Source organism: Delphinapterus leucas, chromosome 9 (genome assembly GCF_059928025.1).
Source record: "Delphinapterus leucas isolate spDelLeu-1000000601 "Yukka" chromosome 9, BTC_Dleu_Yukka2, whole genome shotgun sequence".
NCBI classification, from domain to species: domain Eukaryota; kingdom Metazoa; phylum Chordata; class Mammalia; order Artiodactyla; family Monodontidae; genus Delphinapterus; species Delphinapterus leucas.
The window spans coordinates 3,880,046-3,886,045 of NC_143137.1; positions in this window are offsets into that span (position 1 = coordinate 3,880,046).

Here is a 6,000-nt window from a genome sequence, read left to right on the forward strand (position 1 = left end):
CCCACCTGCCTTGATTTTTGGTTTGACTTCTGCTCATATTACCTAGATATGTTGTTCTAGAAAGAGTGTTTCCTAAGATCTCCTTGGAAAATGTAGAAGGAAGCACCCTGTTAGAAAGATTTCTTGAATTCTTAAATTACTATACACTTTCTTGAATTCTTAAGTTACTCTATAGATCAGATAATAACAACAGACATAAGAAAATAATGGCTCTGACCCAAGAATTAGGAGACCCAGTTTTTAACCCTGATATAGCCGCAAATTTGCTGTGCAAAATGATATTCAGAGAGATCTAATGTCTTGGCCAAAACTGTATCCGTAAACTGTGTGTGAGCGTAAAAGACGGGTAAGAAATGTTGCTGGAAAAGCAGAGATGAACAAGTGACAGCACTTACCTCAAGGAGCTGATAACCTAGGGATGGATGCACACAGGAGCTATGACAGTACAGGTGATACAACAGGACAGTCCGGCCCGTGGCTGAGATGCTGGCTTTCAACCCTATAACAAGTTTGCACATTCTCAGCCCAGGACCACATTTCCCAGTGCCCCTTGCACGAAGGTTTGTTTTGAAAGAGAAGTTAGTATTTACCTTAATGATTCATCAGGTACCTAGAAGTGAGACACGGCTATAGTTAAGATGGCTTTTGTTAACGTCTCTTGTTTTTCTCTTCCTCAAAGATTTTTCCTCACAGGACAATTATGGACTCGAAATAAAGGACTGTCATACTCAGATACTTGCAGTAATGTACACTGTTCCAGAGTCCCAACCACAACCTGGGGCTCAGCTTGTGATGAGAGCATCATGGTGCCATCTGAGCGTGTGGTGCTACCACCTACGCTTAGCTCACGAGGAGGACAGGGGGCAGAGGGGAAAAAGAAAGGAAACTGGAAGATTTCTGAATTTAAGGCGCAAGACTGGGTAGGAGTGCGGTGGAAGTGAAAGGCTGGGAAAGGCTCGGGTCGGGGGTCCCGGCTCACAGGCTGATGGCCCTTCCATCTCTGTGTGATGCTATGAGCACACCCTGCCTCACCCGACGCTGCACTTCTAAGTCCAGCAGTAAAGCCCCCATGGCTGCCTTTGTGCTGTGTCCCCCTCCTGCCCTTATGTATCATGTTCTGAGTCTCCATCATCATTTATTTCCAGGCAGCTAAGCTTTTGAAAATGTTGACAATGTTTTTGCATTTTCCATGAACATCGTTTCTCCTCACTGGGTTAAATATCAGATCTCTTACTTTCGCTACACAATTATTTCTAAGATATATTTTGATTGAATTCGAAGTTCTCGCTGTTTTTAACGAATTGCATTTTCCATTATCAGTGTTTCAAAGTGCGAGTGCACTTTTACCAAAGTATCTGCATGATTACTTCTGCATCCCTGAAGGGATAATAAGACTTAGATGCCACAGGAAACCTAGCTTTAAACCACGGTTTGCTGTTGGCAAAGTGGAATGAACTGGCCTTTGATGTTACTGTTGGTAAGATCAGGTTTCCTCATTACTGTGTTTAAGAAAAATGTCTCCCAAAGGATGCAAACAGCTGGCTCAGATACCTTCATATTTCGCACGTGAGAACCTGTAGGCCCTAAATGTCGTTCCTCTCCTGCACTCTCTTCCTTAACCTCAGGATCTGGGCTTCTCTTTCCTTCGGAAGACTGACACTGGGTCCAAGGACCTACTGTATAGCACAGGGAACTATGCTCAGGATTTTGTAATAACCTATAAGGGAAGGGAATCTGAAGAAGAAAAATATATATTTATACGTATATGTATAACTGAATCACTTTGCTGTACACCTGAAACTAACACGATACTGTAAATCAACTGTACTTCAATTAAAAAAAACAGATTGACTCCGGTCTTGACTTGTTCACGTTTGGGGCTCACCTGCCGCCAGGGCTCCCACTCCAAGTCCAAGCACCTTCCAACATCTTGCACATTGTAGGCCGAAATAATAAATAACAAAACCAAGAATAACAGTCATGGAAATTTACTGAAAAGTTTCTGTGTGCTGGGTACTCATAGCTTGTCAAGTATTAACTCACTTAATTCTCATAACATCTCAGTGAAGTAGATTGTATTATTTCCCCACTTTATAGATGAAAAGACTGAGGCTAAGAAAGGCTGTGTTCATTGCCCCAGATCACACAGCTGGTGAGTGGTAGAGCCATTATTTGACGTCAGGCATTTTGACTTCTAAGCCTCCACTATTCATTTCTTTTTTTTTTTTTTTTGCAGTACGCGGGCCTCTCGCTGTTGTGGCCTCTCCCGTTGCGGAGCACAGGCTCCGGACGCGCAGGCTCAGCGGCCATGGCTCACGGGCCCAGCCGCTCCGTGGCACGTGGGATCTTCCCGGACCGGGGCACGAACCCGTGTCCCCTGCATCGGCAGGCGGACGCTCAACCACTGCGCCACCAGGGAAGCCCTCCACTATTCATTTCTATGCTTATACTGCTTTCATCATTCTTACAGGATATGCAGTAGAGATTTAAAGAATACTATTATCTTGACTTCTACGGCTTGTTTTCACCATTTTCATGTTGAGACAAAGTTATAAGAAAACTCTTATTTTAACCAAGGCCTTAAGAGGAAGTTTTAGGTATGACTTGCTTTGTCAAGTAAAGAAATAGAACTGTAGTCACAGAATTGTTTAGAAAACGTACCATATTTCCTCTTTCAGTTCAAGCTGCCTTAATTCCCTGCAGGCCCATAACAAGAAGACATTCCTCTGAAACTTGCAAGGTCTCTGGGTAAAATGAACCCGATTTTCCTGAAAGATAACCTTTTAGTAAAATTTCTCTACTAGAGACTTTTAAAAGTCTCTAGAGGCTAAAGTTCCCAGGCACTTTGTGGGGCTTTTTTGGTCCTATTTCCAATGATCTAGCCTCAAAACGTGTGCGTAAGGGTGGTCTCATGGATGACCCCTTTCATAAGTGAATTCTCCTCTAAATCTAAGAATCCTTGTGTTCCCACAGTGGCTCTTTCTTCTGCTACATTTTCTTCACTTGGATGTGTGCCCAGATTCTCCAGTTCTAACATGTTTCCTGTTTTGGACCATAGACCTGGGTTGGTGCCTGGGGGTGACCCCATGCTTCCTCTGGGTCTGGCACATAGGAGGTATTAAGCGTCTGTTCAAATGTCTTAGCCCAAATGTGAGTCTGCACGTGGACACGGTCCAGGGGCCAGTACATTAAAAAGGATCAGCTTCACCTCCAACAATAAAGAGATTCTGCAGTGGTAGCTTAGTGGAGTCCTGCCAGGGGCTGGGCACTGGGCACCTGCACTCAGCTTGTTCCCTCTGCTGAACCCCAAGTAAACAGCCCACGCTTTGCTTCAGACGGCTGTCTCTCGGACCTCAGGGTCCTTGACTTCAAGGGTCAACCAAATGCCCCCAAAATGAGACTAGATGTAAAGCAAAGGACATAATATTCAGGCACTTTGCAGCCGACCCTCAGGGCAGAGAACTGGAATAAGTGAGCCTTGGGGACAAGAGGAAAGAGTTACAAGAAAGGAGGAGTATCTTCTTGCTTCAGTGTATCTGAACACTCTCGGGTGTGTGTGCATGTGTGTGTGTGTGTGCGTGTGTGTGTTTGTGTGTGAGTGTGTCCTCAGGTCCCCTCTGCTTCTTCCACATTTCACACACTCCCATATATTTCTGATTCTGAACCAGGAAATGTGTTGTAGACTCTGAAAGCTGAGGGGCTCTTAGAAACCATCTCAGCTTTCTCCTTTATTTGGGATGATGTGGGGATCACCAAGGAGGAAACGGTGAGTTAAAATATCTCCTTCTCTAGGAACTGAATCTTTAAGAACACTAAGCCCTACGGTCCTGCTTTCACCTGAGCAAACTAGGGAGCGTGCACCACAGTGCAACGTGAACACACCTGCCATCAGCTACGGCCTTGAACTAACCCCGTTATGAGAAAGCCTATTGTGAAAGGTGCCATGACTTACCTGCAACACCTGCAAAGCTGTGGCCTTTCACTATGGTCCAATCGAGGCCTGGCATTTGGCCCGGGACAGAAAAAGCCCAGGGATTGCTCGAAGGTGGGCAGACTTATGGTCTGAAGGCTGATCAAGCTCCAGGGTGCCCGATCCTTTCCAGACTACCGGACCAGCACAGGCAAGGCCACCTTCTGAGGACTTTGTCAGTGACACGCCCACCTGATGGTCGTGTGCAGGACTAACGGGGCTGGATGAGCCCCAGTGGGAATGAAACTGTCAAAGTCACCGAAACGAAGATATGCCAGCTTTGCCTGAGAAGCCTCGTCTCTAGAAACAAATGTAGACCAAGGCCAGCCTCAAAGCTCATGAGTAATAAATGAACACGGCCCCAAACTCAAGCTACTCTTTTTCATGTAGACAATAAATGCTCCGCGGCCGAAACTCTACCATGAACCACCAGGAAGAATTCTCAGAGAAGGTGAACAACCACGGCCATTCCATCTGGAACAGTAAGAGAAGAGATTGGACCACCCTACCACTATACACGTGCACACACATGCACATACATACACAGACACCTACACGCAACCACAGCATATCCACCGTCCCTGAGACCTGTGTCTGGGTGACCCGTCAGAAGCCAAGGGCCCATCTCTCCCCTTCCCCTGGAGCCATCATGATGACAAGTGCCAGACTTCCCACCAGACTTCCAGCTCTATTGCCTGGTCCAGGACTAGGGATGGATTCACAGGATTTATTTCATCTTTCAGTTGACTTAAGTGCTCTGTAATATAATGGGAAGCAGAAAATGCATGGGAGCTGCACAGAAGTTTCTTCCCAATTGTGTTCATGGGACTTCCACAGAGTTCATTTTAGATTATGCCTACTTGGCTAAATTTTACTGAATGTTTAGAAAGGATTGCTTGATGCAGGTCAGAGCACTGGCGTAATCCTTGTAAGATTTTCATGAGCTGTAAGTATTTCCAGCCACACCACAAAATCCCACAGCAGAACTTGATTCTGCACGTGAAGGAGAAAAGCCAAGGGGATTCGGTCCTATAGAAAGATTGAGGGAATAAAATGCAAATAACTGTAAAGTAGAAACCCCTACCCATGTTATTGTCCACGGTTTTTCTTTACAGCATCATCATTAAAAAAAAATCTGAAACTTGTACAAGGCCTAATTTCTGGAGGCACCATTACATCTATCCCACTTTTGCTATAATTCACAGTACTTTATTATTTTTTTTATTTTTTAATTTATTTTTTTTGCGGTACGCGGGCCTCTCACTGTTGTGGCCTCTCCCGTTGCGGAGCACAGGCTCCGGACGGGCAGGCTCGGCGGCCATGTCCCACGGGCCCAGACGCTCCGCGGCACGTGGGATCTTCCCGGACCGGGGCACGAACCCGCGTCCCCCGCATCGGCAGGCGGACTCTCAACCACTGCGCCACCGGGGAAGCCCCGCAGTACTTTATTAAAGAACATACAACATACTGAATAGATTTGTAGTTTCCCCCCTTTTATCAATTCCTAAATGCTTTCACTTGGTGTATTTTATTTAAGCTTCACTAAGTCTTGAAAGATAACAGAAGTAGACCATTTTCCACAGGGGAATACTACAACAGTACAGAGGATAAGAGACGTTAAATATCCCCATCAAATCCATACACGAGGCGAGTTGCAATTTACAAAGTAGCAAGCGCGTGCCTTAATATTCCAGCGTAAGATCACAGGGCACTGCTCTACCATCCTCACCATATCCAGCACATATTCAGAGAAACTTTCCAACTACTATTGTACCACAGAGGGAGGTCAATGCCTCCTGCCCCTCAACTCCGCAGAATAATTCCAGCAATCTGAAGGCATGAGGAGTCATGTACTCCCACATCGTGCCGCCTACATTACAGACAGACCTCAGACCTCAGAGAAATTGCAGGTTGGGTTCCAAACCACAGCAATAAGGTAAATATTGCAATAAATTGAGTCTCACAAATTTTTGGTTTCCTGGTGCATAAAAAAGTTATGTTTCCACTATACTGTAGTCAATTAGGTGTAC